This window comes from Acanthochromis polyacanthus, chromosome 9 (assembly GCF_021347895.1).
Source record: "Acanthochromis polyacanthus isolate Apoly-LR-REF ecotype Palm Island chromosome 9, KAUST_Apoly_ChrSc, whole genome shotgun sequence".
NCBI lineage: Eukaryota > Metazoa > Chordata > Actinopteri > Pomacentridae > Acanthochromis > Acanthochromis polyacanthus.
The window spans coordinates 18,320,707-18,339,168 of record NC_067121.1 but is presented as its reverse complement, the minus strand read 5'-3'; the positions used below and the strand labels follow the sequence as shown (position 1 = coordinate 18,339,168).

General features: G+C 39.1%; 3 long non-coding RNA genes across 3 annotated transcripts in view; 2 read left to right on the top strand and 1 right to left on the bottom strand.

Annotated features, from left to right (window-relative positions):
- Nucleotides 1–18,462, top strand: part of LOC127535399 (uncharacterized) — a 261,104-nt gene that overhangs the window by 24,091 nt on the left and 218,551 nt on the right. The window lies entirely within an intron of this gene.
- On the top strand, nucleotides 13,240–13,870 carry LOC127535396 (uncharacterized). Its single transcript, XR_007944243.1, has 3 exons — nucleotides 13,240–13,409; nucleotides 13,498–13,577; nucleotides 13,712–13,870. It is a non-coding gene; the product is annotated as an uncharacterized LOC127535396 (long non-coding RNA).
- On the bottom strand, nucleotides 17,638–18,290 carry LOC110946456 (uncharacterized). Its single transcript, XR_002595270.2, has 3 exons — nucleotides 18,117–18,290; nucleotides 17,928–18,026; nucleotides 17,638–17,780 (listed from the first exon to the last, which is right to left on the bottom strand). It is a non-coding gene; the product is annotated as an uncharacterized LOC110946456 (long non-coding RNA).

Sequence of the window (18,462 nt, the reverse complement as noted above, 5' to 3'; positions counted from 1 at the left end):
AGGAAAAACCCACAATTCTCACTGAAATCACTTGAAACTCACAAAAGTAACAATAAATAAAAATTTATTGAAAATTAATCAAAATCAGCCATCACTTTTGAATTGTTGATTAACATAATTATTTTAAAAAACAAACTAATGAAATAGGGCTGGACAAAAATGATGGTACCCATAACTTAATATTTTGTTGCACAACCTTTTGAGGCAATCACTGCAATTAAACGATTTCTGTATTTGTCAATGAGCGTTCTGCAGCTGTCAACAGGTATTTTGGCCCACTCCTCATGAGCAAACAGCTCCAGTTGTCTCAGGTTTGATGGGTGTCTTCTCCAAATGGCATGTTTCAGCTCCTTCCACATATGTTCAATGGGATTCAGATCTGGGCTCATAGAAGGCCACTTTAGAATAGTCCAACGCTTTTCTCTCAGCCATTCTTGGGTGTTTTTGGCTGTGTGTTTTGGATCGTTGTCCTGTTGGAAGACCCATGACCTGCGACTGAGACCAAGCTTTCTGACACTAGGCAGCACATTTCTCTCCAGAATGCCTTGATAGTCTTCAGATTTCATCGTACCTTGCACACTTTCAAGACACCCTGTGCCAGATGCAGCAAAGCAGCCCCAAAACATTACTGAGCCTCCTCCATGTTTCACCGTAGGGACAGTGTTCTTTTCTTGGTATGCTTGGTTTTTGAGTCTATGAACATAGAGTTGATGTGCCTTACCAAAAAGCTCCAGTTTGGTCTCATCTGTCCAAAGGACATTCTCCCAGAAGCTTTGTGGCTTGTCAACATGCATTTTTGCAAATTCCAGTCTGGCTTTTTTATGAGTTTTTTTCAGCAGTGGTGTCCTCCTTGGTCGTCTCCAATGAAGTCCACTTTGGCTCAAACAACGACGAATGGTGCGATCTGACACTGATGTACCTTGGCCTTGGAGTTCACCTTTAATTTCTTTGGAGGTTGCTCTGGGCTCTTTGGATACAATTCGAACGATCCGTCTCTTCAGTTTGTCATCAATTTTCCTCTTGCGGCCACGTCCAGGGAGGTTGGCTACTGTCCCGTGGGTCTTGAACTTCTGAATAATATGAGCCACTGTTGTCACAGGAACTTCAAGCTGTTTAGAGATGGTCTTATAGCCTTTACCTTTAAGATGCTTGTCTATAATTTTTTTTTCGGATGTCCTGGGACAATTCTCTCCTTCGCTTTCTGTTGTCCATGTTCAGTGTGGTACACACCTTTTCACCAAACAGCAGGGTGACTACTTGTCTCCCTTTAAATAGGCAGACTGACTGATTATGAGTTTGGAAACACCTGTGATGTCAATTAAATGACACACCTGAGTTAATCATGTCACTCTGGTCAAATAGTTTTCAATCTTTTATAGAGGTACCATCATTTTTGTCCAGGCCTGTTTCATTAGTTTGTTTTTTTTAAATAATTATGTTAATCAACAATTCAAAAGTGATGGCTGTTTTTGATTATTTAATTTTCAATAAATTTTTATTTATTGTTACTTTTGTGAGTTTCAAGTGATTTCAGTGAGAATTGTGGGTTTTTCCTTCTTTAACTGAGGGGTACCAACAATTTTGTCCACGTGTGTATAAAGTGCGAATTGATTTTTTGAAACACTCTCCAAAACCAAATAGATCAATAGCTTTGAACAAGAATTGATGCTCTATGGAATCAAAGGCCTTATGAAAATCTAGAAACAGAATAAAACTATCATCTGAAATTAAATCTGAGTAGTCTAAAATGTCAAGGACAAGTCTTATATTATCAATAATATATCTACCAGACATGAAGCCGTTTTGAGATTCATCAGTGTCATTTAAAACTTTCTTTAGTTTATTAGCTAAACATAAAGCAAAAATTTTATAGTCATTGTTAAGCAATGAAATGGGACGCCAATTATCTAATAGCAGAACATCTTTTTGAGGTTTTGGTATTAAAGTAATTAAACCTTGGTTAAGTGAAGGTGGGAGTTCCTCAAAGTTTATACTCTCATTAAAAACATTCAACAGGAAAGGGGCAATTTCTTCTGAAAATAATTTATAAAACTCAGAAGATAAACCATCTACACCAGGGGATTTGCTCAATTTAAGTTTCTTAATAGCATCCTTGATATCAATTATATTGATTGGGGTATCACATATTATTTTATTAGCCTCAGTAATTGTTCTTACTTCCCCTAAAGAGTTGGAAGGCATCTATTTCAGCTGTTGATGGGTTAGATTTATATAATGTCTCAAAAGTTTTCACAAATTTTAGCAATGTCTTTGGGATTATCAACCACTGAGCCATTTACAGTAAGATGCGTTATGCCATTCTTGTTTTGCCTTTGTTTTTCTAATTTAAAAAAGTAGCTGGAGTTCTGTTCCTCCTCTTCAAGCCACTTGGCCCTTGAGCGTATAAAGGCTCCTTTAGCTTTGCTAATGTATAACTGATCAAGTTTCAGTTGCAATGTTTGTAAATTTGCTCTTTGAATCTCAGACATATTTTCAGGCAACATAGAAGACAAGGATATTATTTCAGCAATCAGTTCATTTTCATCTTTTTTATAATCTTCTTTCATTTTAGCACCCCTTTTCATTAAAAGGATTCTTAACTCAAATTTTAGTAGCTCCCAATATTTTCTATAAGCCTTTTCCTTTGCTGCCATTTTCATATATTGCTTTATCTTGAGTTTAATGAGTGTGTTTACAGAGTCGTTCATTAATAGTTATTTAGTTTCCAGTAAGCTGGGGTCCTTTTATGTGCTCTATCTAATGACATATTTAGGTTAAAAAAAAATGGCTTTATGATCTGTAAGAGGTGTCGGCATAATCTTAACTTCATCAAGGAAATGCAATAAAGATTCAGAGATTAACCAAAAATCAATCCTTGACTGTAAAGAGCCTGTTTTGTTTTTCCAAGTGAATTCCTTAGTGGTGGGATTGCATACTCTCCATATATCAATTAAACCTCTTTCATTCATAAAATCAATAATAACAGAGTTTTCCTTATGTCTACCTGGCCATCTATCAAGATCATCATTCACTGTAACATTGAAATCTCCCCCTAAAATAATTTTTATACCAGGAAATTTTCCTGAAAGAGCAACAATATTGGAGTTCAAAGTTTCAAAAAGTTCTTTGTTTTCCTTGGAATTGTTATAGCCATAAACATTCCCAATCATCAGCAGCTGGTTATTGCATGAAATAACAGTCAGAGAAGAATGTCCAAGTGGATCTGTTTGAGTGAGGATGATTTTCCCACAGAATTTGTGTTTAAGAGTTAGTGTCCCTGCTGAGCGTTGACTTCCATGCGACATCCACAAGTCCTCCCCCCATTGTGTTTTCCAAAAGTTATAGTCCTCATCAACAGAATGAGATTCCTGAATCAAACAAAAGTCAGCATTAAATTGCTTTGCATAAAGAAAAAGCGCCTTTCGTTGAGTGATGTCTCTTAACCCTCGAGCATTAACAGAAACTATTTTTAAAGATGAAATTGTGAAACGGAGCAAAAGTCACCGTAACCAGAAAGTATGTAAGTGTGTGTGCGTGCAACGGACAGAACTTATCCTCCTTGCTGAAATCGAGGCATCGGTGAAGAAAGTCAAAATATTTCCTTATTGTCCACGAAAGCTCTCCCTCCGACAAAGAAAGTGATCTTCTTCTCCTGACGTGCTTTCTGGATTGCTGGCCACAAACAAATCCATTTCTCGCGGTCCTCTGGAGTAAGATCCTCTTTGAAGCGGGGATTCTTCTTCTTTAGATATTCTGAGTGCTTGGCCAACTTCCATATCATGTCACGGAAATGTCTCATTGAGAACTGGAGAATGATGTCACGGGCTTGAGTTTGGCCGGGATGCTTTCTGCCAAGCGGATGAACTGAATCAATCACTTCCAGAAACTTTTCCTCATGGCCCGGAGCTACGTTCTGGCAGATGTCGATAACTTTCATCCTCACCTCCTCATTCTCTTCTTCAGGTACTCCACGTAGACGCAGATTCCACCTTCGTTTGTAGCGCGCCAACTCCATGACTTTGTTTTCCAAACACTGGATCTTTTCCTCAGCTTTGCTGACCCGATCAACCGTGAGCTTCATGGTACCTTTTATATCTTGTACAGCCATGGCCATAAGTTTGGACACAAGTACCATGACGCTTGTGAATCTTAGAAAATACCACAAAATTGTCACTTACAATATAAATACCAGTCATAGCCATCAACCAAAATGAAATATATTTCATTTTGGTTGATGGCTATGACTGCTATTTATATTGTAAATACCAGTCATAGCCATCAACCAAAATGGCTGTAAGTCAGCGGAGATAAAGTTGATAGAAACTTTGAGGTCCTCAATGGATTTTCCAATAGAGGTGGCTTGCTCTGCGATAGCTAGCTTTAGCGCATCTATGATGCTGTCCACCGTTTCTTGTTCCATTTTCCCTTTTTTCACGGAGAGAGTCTTCGTAGGAGTAACTGGTGGATGACCTTCACTTTTGCGTTTACTTCAGGAAGCATCCGACATTACTCCAGATTAAAATAGTAATTTTTGATGCCACTTATTAACTTAAGTTGGAGGAAAGTTCAGAAAAACATCTAACTCCTCGCCGCCATCTTGGCCCCTCATCCGGGGCCAGCAGGGTGCCTGGCACTTCCGGTGCTCCAATGACGTCACGCCTTGTGTATAAAATGGCGGGTCATTGTGTATGTTTTTCCGCAAATGAGCTTGGCCAAGATGGTGGCTGTGTAACACACTTTTTGCCAAGCGCTGCAAAATATAATTTCAAACACGGTAAAAACAAAGTATAAACCCTTCCGAAGAAGTTTTTGCTGTGTCTTCTCTTACAAGGACTGCTTACTCGCTACAATTCAAAGAAATTATGAATTCATGTGAAAAGAAAAGACCGCTGGGACAGCTCAAGCTAGACGGCTATGCTAGCAACATGGTCACGGTAGGCAACCCTTTGATTGACAACTGTCACGATTATGCCTCCACACCGTTGACGCTGACTGAAGATGTGCATGACTTTCCACCTCTGCCCATTTCCCCAAGTCAGTCTCCTGTGCCGAAAAAACAAATGCATTCTGTTTCTGGGCAAGAAAATAGAGATGTGGTGGCTAGCTTGTCGAAGCTAATAAATGAAAGAGCGGACCGTCTTGCCTTGCAGATAGAAGGCCTCAAGAAAACAATAGATTTTGCGTGTGAAGAAATCAAAGATGTGAAAGGAAAAGTGCGTATTTTGGAGACAAATGTGGCCAAAGGAGAAGAACGACTTGACACATGCATGAAGAAAATCAACGACCTGGAAAGTCACTCACGGAGGATGAATCTCAAACTTTATGGTGTGAAAGAAACTGAAAAAGAAGATGTGCGGAAAATCACCATAACAATTTGCCAAGCAGTGATGCCAGAGCTAAAAGGGCGCCTACTCGACACCATTGACGCTGTGCATCGTGTCGGTCCCAAGATACAAATAGTGTGAGACCCAGAGGCATCATCATGAAATTCTCCCTGCGTACGGTGAAAGAAGACCTATACAAAGCAGGCAAGACCTCCAAGTACCTCCAAGACAACGGTCTTAGATTTGCACTGGATGTCACCAAAGCTGAAAAAGAACGTCGAGGAGAGCTGTACCCCACCATAAAAAAGGCGCGAGAGGACGGCAAGACTGCATACTACGTTGGAGCCCGTGGATTTGTCAACGGTGTTGAAATCTTCCCACTTAAAAAATGAAAGAAGATCTTCTGATGAAGATCTACAGGCTATCATTGATCAGTATTTGTGCCTTTGTTCTTTGCACAGCCTTCAAAAGTAAAGATTAAGTTAGCATATTTACAAAAAAAGTACATAAATAAATACAAAAAGGGTTACTCAGGTTCATAGTTACAAGCACATTGAGGCTTTTTACTTATAATGTGCACAGTTTTACCGAACACTTGAACTTGATATAGCAGCACTTGGTTTATTGAGAGACTTTTCTTCAGACTACCTATTTTTTTTCTTGTTTTTTCCTGTTTCTTGTTCCTGTTCTAGTTTTTACATTGTCATTATCTGTTGTTTCCAAAATGAGATATATTTCATTTTGGTTGATGGCTATGACTGGTATTTATATTGTAAGTGACAATTTTGTGGTATTTTCTAAGATTCACAAGCGTCATGGTACTTGTGTCCAAACTTATGGCCATGGATGTAAATGTTTCTAGCCCATCTTTGGGGTGCTCAAGCACCCCTAAATTAAATCCCAGCACCCCTAAAATTTGAAAGATTTTCCATCCATCCATTCTCTATACACCGCTTTATCCTCACTAGGGTCGTGGGAGGTGCAGGAGCCTATCCCAGCTGACTTGAGCGAAGGCAGGGGACACCCAGGACAGGTCGCCAGTCTGTCACAGGGCTACATACATAGACAAACAATCACACTCGCATTCACACCTATGGGCAATTTAGAGTAGTCAATTAACCTCAGCATGTTTTTGGACTGTGGGAGGAAGCCAGAGTGCCCGGAGGAAACCCACGCATGCTCAGGGAGAAAATGCAAACTCCATGCAGAAAGATCCCAGGCCCACCCTGGGATTCGAACCGGGGATCTTCTTGCTGCAAGGCAAAAGTGCTTACCACTACTCCGCTGAGCAGCCTTTGGAAGATTTTTTTTTGTAATTTATTTGTATTGCATGTCCTTTTTTTTTTTTTTAACAAACCAGAAAAGTGTAGAAATCACACGTAGGCTATGGGCCGAAGCCAAAAAACGTGTTATTCATTGATCCCCGCCGCGTAAGGAGGAATATTTTTCACAGCAGATAGATAAAATTATTCTAAGTATATTAGTAGTTGTTTCCAACTTCAGTTCGTACACATTAATGAAAGAGAGCAAGCAATAACTTTTAATTTTGAGCAGGCAAACGAAGGGGGCTACTTACGTCATCTCCATGACAACCAGGAAGAAGCCGCGGCAAAATATGCTAACGCCGACTTCGGAAAGACTTAAACAGAATACGTTTTTCCTCCGAATGAACTTACAAGCTAGACTACATGGTCCTAATTATTAATTCCTAACAGTGTTACACTTGCACGGCAAAAATCAACGCTATTGTTTTCTCCTGGCGTTAAATATCCAACGTTCTTTGACGTTCTTTGTCATGTTTCACACTACATTATCTTTCCAATTCAACACAGCTGCCGCTATTACAGTGTCAAATGAACAATATTTAAAGCCGTTTTTATTTAAATACCAGAATGTCCAAATAAAACATACATTGTCTGTTCAACGTCTGTTAAATCGTCTCTGTGTTATTTATATCCCACAACATTGAGGTGTAACTATGGGCATAATTGAATTACAAGAATAAAACTGTGTACTAGATTGTTTTGGCTATTTTCAATGATGGATAAGTCTCTTACCATGGTCTCTACTGCTGTGGTCCATCCCTTGGTCTCTCCTCTCACTTGACCTCTGCACTGTAGTTCCACACACACACTTACACACATACTGTACCCCCAGAAGAGCATCTTACACTGTGACACCCCCCCCCACACACACACACACACACACACGTGTTTGGCAGTATGTGGGAAGATGAAGTGCTGCATGCATTTAGTCTGTGACACTTGTGAAAACACTGTGAAATTTGTCTATTGTGCCAAACAATGGGTTACCCTCAACACTGCAGAAACGCTTATTGCTGAAAAAGCATTTTCAGCATTTAATATCAACAATGAAGATGTCCCTGACGTGCCGAGCAATGTGGGATACCACAGAGAATGCTACAGTGCCTTCACAAACAAAGACAACATCTGAAGAGCAAACTGTAAGCAAGGCAAGTCAGCCCAAGAAAATGAAGGTTTGTATCAAATCCATTATCTATATTGCAATACTGCAAGTATGATGACCAAATATGTTAAAGATGTGACATACTAACTCATTGCAAGCCAATACAGTTTTGACAACATGACTTAGTTATCCGTGAACATACTAAAAAAAGTTATGTTTCTCCATCTGAGTGAATGGAACAGCCAAAATTGAAAATTAATCAGACAAGATCACAGTGATGCAATGATCACATTTGTTTTACATGTACTTGATTGTAGTGCACCACCACAGCAAAATAAAACTCTCCACAACATCAGAAGTATGTTTTTTTATTCATTTACAATTGTTAGAAACAATGTGAATTTAGATCATTTCCATTTATTGATCACTTGTAACTTACATTTTAGTGCCATTACAATGTTCAGAAGAACTGCTGCCAGATACCAGTGATGGTGCTGCATCCAAGGTTCGGGTTCTGCGCTCTTCAAGTGGCCCAGAACAACCCAAAAGTGCTCCACACCTCCTGCCTGCTGCATGCCTGCTATGCAAGGAGAACAGATATAGCAACATCTGGCACAACAGAAAGAGGGTTAAGTAAAAACTCTCAGTGTCTAACATTTACAGCAGGTAAACAGGGGTGGACAGTTGCCTTGTAAGATCTTTATGTGACCTTTTTTATGTCAAGCAATATGCCTGATAAAAATATCAGCTATATCCCCTATTTATGAGAATTTCTTTTTTTTATTTTATGAATTACTCATTTGTCTTTCTGAATACTTTACTATATACTTGGGTAAATACTAAAGTATTCAGAAAGACAAATGACTAAGTACTAATATTTACTAATAGTATTTACCTGAGTATAAACACCTTTTGTCACTGGCATTTCTTGCTGTTAAAAGAAAAATGTTGATGAACTGGAAAGTAAGAAAGCCAGGATGCTTTTGTCTAGATTCATGGCTTAATGATTTTGCTGATCTGGTAACGATGGAGCAGGAGCTGTCCCCCTGATGGGAAACTTGGAAATTTGTGGTCATATGTTCACGAATATATTTAAGAAAGACATTAGAATTAGCATCTCTTACCTTCTTGCTTTGTTTTTAATTTCTTTTTTATCTTTTTTCTCCTATTTACATAGATAAAAGAAATGATGATTTAATGCACACCATCTCATGAATGTGTGCTTTGACAGCTAATTTACTGCTCCCTGACATCTTTGTTGTTTTATCTTTGTCATTTTTTGTTGTACGTAGTATTTGTACTGATCTGTTTGTGTATTTTTGTTTCAACCCCCTTTTTTTCTTTTTTTTTGTTGTTTTTGCTGTTGCTTGACTGATTTATTTGTGTGAATTGATTTTAATTTTTTTCTTGTTATTTGTGTATGTGTGTTGTGTTGTTTTAATCAAAAATGTAAATAAAAAAATATATTTACCTGAGTATAAACTTTGTTTACCACAGCAGATCAACTCCTTCGTGCTGCTGAGGGGAAGAAGGATGAACACCTGTTGCTTCAAATTCGTGGAAGAGGCCATGTATCACCACAGTTCCTTCGCAAATTACACAAGATACCTGAGAGGAACAAAGAGAGAGGTTTCTGAAGAGGCAAATCCATATCAGGCAGGCTACAGACATTTCTGTCAGACAGTGGTGGAAGAGTGCCTACTGGCAAACCGTGAAGTGTTGAGGCTTTCACGTCTAAATGACCTCTTTAAGGAAATTGTTAGAGATAAGGAAGGAATGGACATTTCGACTTATAAAGCATTTAGCTTAAAATCAAGGCTTCGTAAGTCCCATCCATGTCTTAAATTCCTTAAAGCAGCCAAAAATGGCTTTGTCTATGTAGAGGACCTAGCTGCTGAAGAGGTTATCCAGGATGAACCTGCACAGCCTTCATCAGACAACAGTGACTGAGAGGAGGATGGCATGGAACCCAGTCATTTAGGCCATCAACACAAGAATGACCCTGCAAGCATAGGTTGGTTTGACATTTCTTAATCTACATTGTCCTTGTAATTATAGTTAAGTTGATGTTACACACCTTGCTTACCTGCATTTCACCATTATACCTGGTTGTGTAGTGACAGTCTCTGACTTCTCCACAGACAGACACCTGTACCATTCAGCCATGCTACTGAAAGAGATCATAGAGACCAAGTGTAAAGTGACTCCAAAAATGCCCTGGCCACCAACATCACAAGACCTTAAGATGGACACTGCCTCCAGTGTTGCCAGTGCAAAGCACTAAAATGTGTGCAGGAGAGATGCACATGCAAACAGCACCAGCTACCATGCACAGACATGTGTGCATGTATTGACTGCTCCAATTCTGCAGGACATGAAACATAAGAAGAGAAAAAAAGAGAGCAAGCTTCATGGGCATGCTTATGCCAAATTTGTGGCTTTCATAGCACTTTTTTGTCTTAAGTTCATCTTGTTCAAGTTAATTTTTTTTTCATGTCAGTTCATTTAATGTCCATATGATAACCTACGCTTGTATATCCTAGTCACTGATGCACAACAACTGAAGCTCTATCAAAACTACAAACTTAATCTCAAAAAAATAGAAACTAATTAAATATGTATCAATAGGTAAGCTGATCAGATCGGGGAATCTAACGTGTTGGACATCTAATTACTGCCACTTGTTATCTTAAACATCTGCAGCTGTTGTTCCTGGTGGATCATGACATGCTACCTGCAGCGACGTTACGTTTCATTAAACATAAGCTTCGTTTGCACCCATTGCATAAACTTTTCACATTAAAAATATTACATGATAATCGAGTAATTAATAATATCTGACCTTTTTCTTGTTTAAACATGTTGGACATCTAGTTACTGCCGCTTGTTTGCTTAAACAACTGCAGCTGTTGTGACTGGTGACATGCTACCTGCAGCGACGTTACGTTTCATTAAACATTAACATTAATTTCTGCATTACAATGTGCTGTCAATATGCTTCGTTTGCACCCATTGCATCAATTTCTCATAATAATCAAAAGTTTCCACATGACAATAGAGTAGTAATATAATATCTTACCTTTTCCTTCGTTTGCTCTCATCCCTTAACCAGTTGTTAACGTTGTGTTATGGCTTTACCAGAAGTGCGAGGAATCTGATTGGCCAACTGAAGTCCACGAAGTAGTAACAAGAGCTCTCATTGGTTTGTGGTTGCTGGAGCTAACAGCATATCCATTAGCTCGTGTGACAAATATATCAACGTTATTTATGAAAATGTGCAACTTTTGAGGTTGGAAACATTAACTTATATGTTATATGATAATTTATCTACACAATACTAAAAAATCTGAAAATTACCGGCAGGGGATCAATTGTTTCGTAAACGAAAGCAGATAGACGCACTCGGCCCATCGCCTAACAGTACTTGGTTGATACATAATGCTTTAACAACAAAAATACAGCATCCCCTCCCCCCATCTTGCCTCAAAAATGGTTTGATCTAGCCCAACTCTTACATCTTGGCTCTGAGCCTCTACCTGCAGAGCTAAATGCTGCCTCCCAGAGAAGTAAATGTGCAGTAGTGGTGTAAATACCTGGTTTAAACCAGGATATGTGGCACAATTCTTAACTTCTGCCACTCAATACCAACACATTATTGTCATTACAAGTCCTCATTTTTGCTGCATTTAATCATAGGCTACTGTTTACGTTGTTAGGTAGGAGTTAGCTGACGGTTTTTCTAGCTAGCAAACGTTACAGGTGGTCAGTGTCTGTTTGAACTGGACTGAGAGAAGCTAGCTGTTGTGTCAAGTGCATGTGTTCATATTAAAGCCAAGGAACTACTGACTAGCTAACTGATTGTAGCTCCTATTGTGTGTGAGTAGGCAAACATGGTATATGAAACCAATTTTCAGGTTTACTCACCAGCATTACAAGACCAATTGGGTTATGGAACCAATTTTGATGGTCTCATACACCTAAAATGTTATACTGTTGTAATTATTGAATAATAATAATGCAAGTAATTATAAATACATGTGTCATTATATAGTGTCTTGTGTTATCAGTTAATATAGTTGTTTTACTGATATGGCCCACACCCTGCCTCAGAGACATTCACACATATTGGTTTCATATAGCAGGATGGGTTTATGAGACCAAGACGTGTGTGTCCGACAGCGACCACCAGTGGCTGAAAAAGACATTGCAAGTTATACACATTTGCGGGAAAACTTTTTTTAAAAGTTTTATTTAAGTATACAACATATACACAAAAGTAAACATAAGAGTAAACATGCCAGGGGGTATGGGGTACAGTTACTTTACATCATTTATAAATAAATGGTATTTTTCCCAGATGTACATTGTTCTTAGAGCCTTTTTGTTATTTGAGTTCTTCAGTAAATTAATGTAAGAGAGTACAGCCATGGCCATAAGTTTGGACACAAGTACCATGACGCTTGTGAATCTTATATTTATATTGTAAGTGACAATTTTGTGGTATTTTCTAAGATTCACAAGTGTCATGGTACTTGTGTCCAAACTTATGGCCATGGCTGTATATTCATGTGAATGAGGAAGTGAGAAAAATGAGCTGACACTTTACTTTATCAAGATGTCAGAGAGAAATTGCATGATTGCATCACAATACATATCTGCTGCTGTGTTTTGCAGAAGTGAAAGCTGTTTGGTGACCCCTCTCTCAGGTCATAACAAAAAATACAACACAAAAACTCACAGGTGGAAAGTGACAAACATTAACTACATTCAACTAGGACATGGAGGAGAAAATTCACAGGAGAACAGGAGACATCATTGGAAGGAAAAACACAAAAGAGAACAAAAGAACTAAATGTGACTTGGACAAAACTGAACTGGCAGATGGGGACTGGGAGGGACAGGAAGGAATCTGTGAGGCGGGGTGTATGGAAGGAGGAATCCAGCATTTAAAAAAATTGAATTCTAATTACCTCCTGTAAAAATGCATTGGATTCTGTTGCCACTCTACCAATATCTGTGGACTTTGACAGGCCGTCTGCTTCACCTGCCTGCTCCAGTCCTCCATGATGCTGCTGGATTCCTCCTTCCATACACACCGCCTCACAGATTCCTTCCTGTCCCTCCCAGTCCCCATCTGCCAGTTCAGTTTTGTCCAAGTCACATTTAGTTCTTGTGTTCTCTTTTGTGTTTTTCCTTCCAATGATGTCTCCTGTTCTCCTGTGAATTTTCTCTTCCATGTCCTAGTTGAATGTAGTTAATGTTTGTCGCTTTCCACCTGTGAGTTTTTGTGTTGTATTTTTTGTTGTGACCTGAGAGAGGGGTCAGCAAACAGTTTTCATTTCTACAGAACACAGCAGCAAGACATGTATTGTGATGAATTCATGCAATTTCTCTCTGAAGTCTTTATGAAGAAAGTGTTGGCTCACTTTTCTTACTTCCTCTTTGTTCACGTGAAGCGGTTGGTTGTCAGTGATTATATAAAGACCTGTAGCTCTCACACTCTTCAGTCGATCAGCCATGGACAAAGGTTTGCTGCTGGTCCTGTTGTGTCTGCAGGTCGTCCTGCTCACCACAGCCTTCACTTCTGCTGATGAAGCCGCTCTGCTGAGAGATGGTCAGCATCAACTCCAGGCTGTTGATCTGATGAGACGTCGGCGGGTAACTTTGATTGCATTGTTTTGCCATGTTGAGTAGAGGAACATTTTTTCTGTGTATTAAGTCTTCACTTATATTGATTATCTTTTAGCAAGTGAAACAAAGAGGACAAACGGAGAAGAAACCTCCACCCTGCTCGACGAGACGAGGAAGATGCACTTTGACAGGACGGTATGCTTAATTTACTTGGAGTTTGTTTGTTGTTTAGACAGTACAACAACAACAAAAAAAAATCACAGTGTAAATTTTGACATGGATGGCATTTGACTGATTATCTCTCTCCTACTTTTTATCTTTCATTTCAGAACATCTTTTGACCAGCTCAAGCCAGACTCAGCCGTCTAGAGTCAAGCTCTGCAGGAAGTGCCATCAGACGTAGAAGATAGCAAATGAATGAAGATGATTGTAATGCTTACAAAGCAATGCAAGTGCTTTTAATAAGAAATAAAAGATTTCAAATCAGATATTGTCTTTTTCTTTCTTTCATTTTTAAACACCTCACAGCTCTGGATGGTGACCAAAACAAAAAGGACTCACTGTCTTCTGACTGAATCTTGCAAAATCTTCTATATTACGAAAAGTAACATTGTGCAAAATAGGTTGATTTTGTAGCTCAGTACAACATTCCCTATAACCAACATTGATATGAAGTTGGTGTAATTTGAAACATAAAAATTTACATGTTACATTTCTCTTTAAACCTGCAGGCGTATTTTCATTGATATGATCAAGAGAGACAGCAGGGAATGAAGCAGACACATCATTAAATATACCAGAAATCAGCATTAATAATGAAGTGGTCCTGTGTTTAAACAAACCATTTCAAATTGGGCATCAAAGAAATAATTTCATTTGTTAAGTGGAAAAGAGTATACTGTAAAACATGAGAGTTCCATTAAGCTATGTGAACTTGTTTGTCTTCTTTGACTTGAATTGTCTGTGGCAGTAAACGTCAGTGAAGAACAGAAGCTGTGATCAGCTGGGATTATTTGCAATGGATCCCAGTATTGAAAACTTTTCCCAATTATTGATTAGACCTGCTCTGCCATAGCTCATCCACTGCCTTTTTTATCTACTACTTTTCACATATGCAGCAGCTTTGTCAAGCAGCATGTCAGTAGGTTCCTAACATTTAAACCTTTGTGTCTTTCATTATCAAAACTGAACAGAAATGTGTCAAACAACAGCCTTCTTCACTGATTAACAGTGCTCAGAACAATGTCGCAAAACAAGTTTAACCATTGGCAACAGAAAAGAGTAAATGCGTGAAATGCTGGCGTCTTTAAACGTCAAGACTCTGCCAGTGTGAGATGTAGGTAGAGAGTGGCAAGGAAACATACATGGAGAGATTTTCCCCAGAGGATTTAATGTTTTTTAAAAGCTTTTTTTTTAGGTCTTAAGTTTCTTTGTGGTTTTTATTCTATTCTAAAATAACTAGGAGCATTCAAAAATGGCATCCTTATGCAAGACTATGACTTTGAACTTACTGAAATATATGAAGCATGCATTAAAAAGTTAATAAAAATTCCCAATCAGTAGAGCAGCTGTGTGAAACTATCCAAGGTGGGAGGCATATAACCCTATAAGTCTTAGACCCACTGTCAATAAGGAACATGAATTGTAACCTTAAGGGAGCTAGTCATGCTAAGTGATACCTCAATAGTAACATTTATTGGCTTTCATAAGAAATATTTGTGAAAATAAAGCAATAATGAGCTATACTTTCAGAAAATTGCCTCAATTGTTCTGATCAAATTTTGTGTAAAATATGATCAAGTATATGACTGAAGAGTTGGTTGTTAGATGTAATGCAGAAAGGTTTACTACAGTTATGCAATGTATCATCCCACTGAACATTATCTTAATTATAATAAACATAAAACAAAACTCTCCTGAATAATAAATCAGGCCAGCAAAATTAGTCAAACAGCCCAGCCCCCTCTGTGTGAACTGTATGGACACTGAGGAAAGCCACCCTCATCACTGAGGAGCCCTCCTATCCCCTCCACCACTCCTTCATGCTGCTGCCATCAGGCAAACGCTACAGAACCCCACTGGCTAGGGAAAACATCTAAAAAAAAATCTCTCACACCCTGTGCAATAGCTGCTCTTAATAACACAAAATAGACCGTACTGTGTTTCTAGTGTTACCTCCACCAAGGAGGTTATGTGACACCTGGCGTTTGTGTGTCTGTGTGTGTGTTAGCGAGATAACTCAAAAACGCCTGGGCAGATTCACATGAAATTTTCAGGGGATGTAGACTATGGTAAGAGGAAGAGCTGATTTAATTTTGGTGGCAATCCAGAAATGATCCTGGATTCTGGATAACTTTGAATTTTTTAGCATGTTTTAGTATGTGGTCCAAAATATGACAAAAACATCATAGGTTAGTATGTCATCCAACAAGTTGGAGCAAGGTATCCAGGTAGTTCAACTGGTTAAGAAGGTGATTCATAAATAGATGTGTCAGAGATGCAGGTTTGATTCCAGTTCATGATCCTTTACTGCATGGATTTCCTGTTTTCCGCTCTATCCTTGGCGGAGGTCTGCACTCTCTGAGTGCTTTTCTAGTTACTTCATGTGCTTTACTTGTTTTTATTTATTGTACTGTGTTTTTGATGTGTGGGGGTGCTTTCAATGTTTCAATGCGGTACTACAGCCGTGACAAAAGATGAATTTCTGTTTTTACCTGGAACAGACAATAAAGTTATCGATCTGTTTATTTATAATTTTTTATGTGATTCTTCATACATGTACTACACTGAGATGTACAGTATTATAGAAACTATTTATTCCACATCACCCAGCACCTTATCCCTCAAGGACTGATTAGTGCAATCACAAGGATTACATTCATATTTCAAGAGAAAAGTAGTGTGAGGTGACATACCTCATACTTCAACCCATGCCTGTGAGCTGGATTTAAAGGAGCGCTTTGAAGAAATGTTTACAGTATTAGTGCTGAGGGGAGTTGTGTTGCTCAGAGGGGGAGTACTTCACAGGGTCTCTATAACCAGAGCTGGACCAGAGGTAAGACCGGGTAGAGCAGCTAGCACAGCCTCAGCACCTGGAAGCGTAACTGCAGACATCTTCCTGTTAGCAGGAGGGATGAGGGAAGCAGGTATGCTAGTTGGAACAGGCTCCTTCTCCATGGCACGATACACAAGATACATGGCCTACAAAATTGGAAATCAGATCATTTATTAACTTTGCTTTTAAATCTATACTATCCTCTTTCTTATAAAATCCGTTATTGCTATCCCAGAATTACTCTTGTGACAGTGAAACTTTAAAAATGTAATTAACACCCCAGCTTACCACTGTGAATTCTTCTTTATCCAAGTGTCCATCTTTGTCACATCGCTTAGATCCCAAACAGCAGCAAACTCATAATATATTGGATACTTGCCATATATTGAACTATCAGTCCTAATATGTATGATTTTATTCAAGGTGAGGTGTTTTCTGTGTGACAAGGAGCTGACATACAGGAACAACACTTCCTCCATGCTTCGCCATTATAGAGCACTGCATGAGCATGCCCAGCCTACCAACAGGCCCGATACAAGCCAAAGTAACAGTAAATCTTCATTGCATGTTCACAAAATCTTGTATTCAGCTCCTACAATACAGCAGCATTAACTTTTACAGGTTCCAGAAAAGCAATGGTGGACAAGGCTGTGGTAAACATGATCGTTAAAGACTCCCAGCCATTCTCCATTGTGGAGGATGTGGGGTTCAGGGAGCTAATGCATGTAACGGATCCCAACTATATTCTCCCCAGCAGAAAGGTGTGTGGACAAAGCCAAGTTGTTCATTTTTGTGTTGGTCATCATAACAGCTCTTCTTTTCACCCTCAGGCTCTGAAGGCAATGGTGGAGAGAAAATATCAGGAGGTCAAGGAGAAAGCAAAAGAGCAGGTCCACAAGGCTCTGACTGTCAGTCTCACATCTGACATGTGGACGTCCATTAATATGGACGCCTACTTGGAAGTCACCTGTCATTTTATTAATCACGAGGACCAGCTCTGCACTACGCTGCTTGGGGTGCAACATTTTCCAAGGGCCCATACAGCAGAAAACCTGGCTGCGGGACATGTACAGCTGATGGAGGAGTGGGGCATCACAGACAAAGTGAAGTGTCTTGTCACTGATGATGCAGCAAACATGAAAGCATGTGCCAGACAGCTGAATGTGAGGCATGCAAAAAGAAAGGGAAAAACAAAATATCTGATTTTGAAACATTTTATTTTTTTATAAAAAGCACTTGCATTGTTTTGTAAGCATTACAGTTATCTTCATCCGATTGCAGGCTTCCATATCTGGTGGCAGTGCAGAGCTTCACTCTAGATTGTTGGTCTAAGAATGGTTGGCCTAATGAAAGATAAGATAAAATAATCATTTTTTTTTAAAGTAGGAGAGAGATAATCAGTCAAATGCCATCCATGTCCAAATTTATACTGTGATTGTTTTTGTTGTACTATTGAAACAATGAACAAATTCCAAGTAAATTAATCTTACTTCAGGTGCCTTTCCAATCAATGTGCATGCTCCTGGTCTGATCCCGCAGGGTCCCCTCAGTGAAGGTTTCTTCTCTGTCTGTTCTCTTTCTTTCACTTGCTAAAAGATAATCAATATAAGTGAATAATTAATACACACAGAAAAAATGTTCCTCTACTCAACATGACAAAACAACACGATCAAAGTTACCTGCACACTTGTCGTCGGATCAACAGGCTGGAGTTGATGCTGATCATCTCTCAGCAGAGCGGCTTCATCAGCAGAAGTGAAGGCTGTGGTGAGCAGGACGACCTGCAGACACAACAGGACCAGCAGCAAACCTTTGTCCATGGCTGATCGACTGAAGAGTGTGAAAGCAACAGGTCTATATTCATGTGAATGAGGAAGTCAGAAAAATGAGCTGACACTTTACTTTATCAAGATGTCAGAGAGAAATTGCATGATTGCATCACAATACATATTTTGCTGCTGTGTTTTGCAGAAGTGAAAGCTGTTTGGTGACCCCTCTCTCAGGTCACAACAAAAACTACAACAG